The sequence below is a fragment of the Marmota marmota genome, unplaced genomic scaffold (genome assembly GCF_001458135.2).
Source record: "Marmota marmota marmota unplaced genomic scaffold, marMar, whole genome shotgun sequence".
In the NCBI taxonomy this organism is placed as follows: Eukaryota; Metazoa; Chordata; class Mammalia; order Rodentia; family Sciuridae; genus Marmota; species Marmota marmota.
This window is the reverse complement of record NW_026000328.1, coordinates 1-2,738: the sequence shown is the minus strand read 5'-3', so window position 1 is coordinate 2,738 and position 2,738 is coordinate 1. Positions and strand designations below refer to the sequence as shown.

Here is a 2,738-nt window from a genome sequence, read left to right as displayed (position 1 = left end):
CCCGCCCCACCTACCTGTTCTGAAAGCTGCCTTGCAGGGAACGGGTCCTGGGGGTATCCAGCAGATCCCCACCTTCAACCTTCCCCGCGAGGGGGTATAGCAGCGCCTCACGTTTTGAACCATTTAGAGCACTTCAAAACATGAATTGCTGCTGCATCCCCTCGGAGTCAACGAAGGGGGACTGCTCTGGGATACCTGCGGGTGAAGAAAGAATAGGTGACAGGAAAGAAGTCCCACCCTGCCCCGCCCAATTGGGAGGATGAAGTAAAAGACTAAGACACGACTCTCCAATTAACGTACTTTTAATAACTTCGCAGTTTGATTTCCAGGATCTGCAGGCAGAGTGAAGGGTGTGGCTCTCGATTCCCTCCCGACCCGCGGAGGATGAATACAGCGCTGAAATGCAGAGCGATGGGTGATGGGAATTAGGACGTAAGAGAATCTTACCTCTGAAAAATACACGAAAGATAAGATTAAATAAATCGAGACAATTTGGCAACATCTGCATTAACTCTTGCCAGTTTCAAGGTCTTGGTGAAACTTCTTCCTGCTGCATATTATTTCTCATTAATTGTCCCCATTTTTTAAAAAGCCCCGTTTTAATTTATTGAAAATAAACACAGATGATTTAAAGGCGATAATCACTTTGAGTTATTTTTTAATGGCAAAGAATGAGAGATAATTTTTTAAACTGGGGACTCAAACTTATTTATAAGTGATTTACACCTATCAATGTCACCCATCAAAACACAAATCAAAAAGTTTAAATTCTTGATGTCAAATCACTCCTTCCTGTCTCAAGCAGCTCCACAGAAACTCACGTCCTGAAATGGCCGGCACTGTGCATGCTCCTTAATGATTAACTCATTAGATACCACTTTTTTCTTTTCAAAATGGACATATATTAGCAATAAATTCATGCATTCCTCTCCTTTTTTAAAACAAAATATTCAAGTAAGCATAAGGAAAAAAAAACACCCTTAAACCTGGAATCACAAACCTAAAAGTTAAAAGAACAAAACCATTGTAGCTTTGAAAATTAAAATACATTTAAGTACAAATAGTAGATATTTAAAGTAACCAAATCTGCTATTTGTTTTTGTTTCATTTTAAAATTATGTGGGATTTTTTTAAACCAGTGTAATGAATGTCGTGTCCTATTTGTTAATAAAATATGCAGAGTACTTAATGAGATTAGGTACAAAATTCATAAAACAACAGCCTGAGATCTGTTACTAACATATACACTTTTTTCATCATGATAAACAAAGTCATTAATTACAATTTAATGCCACTTCCTAAATTCGGACAATTAAGTGTCTCTAAATTCCATCTTGCTTTGGCTATATTAACGATTTTTACATTGACCTTTGGGATTAATGGAGGAAAAACGTCGTTGGTTGCCCTTAAAAAGAAAAAAAAAAAAAACATGTTTAGCAAATGTACGATTATACTTTAGAAGTCCGTAACTTTCTCCCAATTAAATATTTTATGTCCTGCACAAATATGTGAGTCATCACATCAGAGGTTAAAATCACTTCTAATTTAACATTCCCTTAGGAAAAGCAAAGTTCTTTCGAAATAACATAGGTATCAAAAGGCGAAGGTCCTTCCACATTACTTTGTGAACTCACTGGAATCGAATTCATTAATACTTTCCTCTTAACCCCTTTCTTCTCTCTCAGTGACTGTACAACGACTTACATCCAAAAAAAGCCACCTCGATTCCCTAGTTTATGAATGTCCCCTGAGACTGAAATTTACTTACGAAAAGAGAGTACAAAGAGGAGTCTTGTCACATCAGGAGAGGGTCATTCGCTGATACAATAGACAAAGAATCAATACTTTCGAGTTGCCATAGCCCCACCCCCTTCTGAACTGCAACGTGTTTGACCAAATGATTTAAGAGCCAAAGAATACGCCTCTTCCTCTGTTCATATTTTAAAACGTTGTCTTTTAAATTTGCAAATATCTTGTTCCCCACAACCCAAACACATGGTGCGCTTTTTCTGTGCGCATTCGGGCCAAACTTTCCCAATGTCAAGTTTCCTACAGGGAAAACTAAACAATCTTGAAAGCTGTAATTCGGGAAGGGCAATGCAAAATTATTCTCACATTTCTTCCCAAGACATATTTTACTGCTTACAAATACGAGTTACCAAAAACCCATTTACATTCCGTCAAAACAGGTCGTTTCCAACCCGGGAGAGACTGACAGTCAGTCACTGCCCCTTACTCAGTTTTCTCTCCCAGCCCCTCCCAATGTTAACTTTTCTCAGCCCGTTTCCTGAGAATTTTCCCGGCCACGCTCACTTGATGAACACTTTAAAGGTCTATTTCACCCCCCAAGCCCAACCCTCAAACGTGTTTTCCCACCCCAAAGCGACACAAAACTTTTTTCAGAATTATCACTAGACTTGTTTCAGACTCCCATAACCAACGTTACAATTGGGGAAAAATGCCAGCCAACAAGTCCCTTTTTAAAAAATCGCATGTCACCTCTCGTTCCACTCGAAAATGGCGCCGAAATCGAAGAACTTCTTAAATTTCATTGTAAGCTTTTTGCAAAGGTTTCTGGGATTTTCCTGCGAAGCTGCTTCGCCGCGTCTGAGAGCTAGCGAAGGAACAAGCAAGCGAGAGAGGGAGGAAGGAAAAGGTGGGTGGGGAGGCGGAAAGACAGCTAAACCGACAGACAAACAGCGAGAGAGGGCGAGGGCCAGGACTTGGGAGACGGTGGG

At 40.0% G+C, this 2,738-nt stretch overlaps 1 long non-coding RNA gene across 2 annotated transcripts; it reads right to left on the bottom strand.

Annotated features, from left to right (window-relative positions):
- Positions 1–286: 286 nt before the first annotated feature.
- Positions 287–2,732, bottom strand: LOC125614507. 2 transcript variants are annotated; one of them, XR_007345090.1, is made up of 2 exons: positions 2,500–2,732; positions 287–449 (listed from the first exon to the last, which is right to left on the bottom strand). It is a non-coding gene; the product is annotated as an uncharacterized LOC125614507 (long non-coding RNA). The 2 variants fall into 2 exon arrangements; XR_007345089.1 differs by having other exon boundaries at positions 287–396.
- Positions 2,733–2,738: the final 6 nt, after the last annotated feature.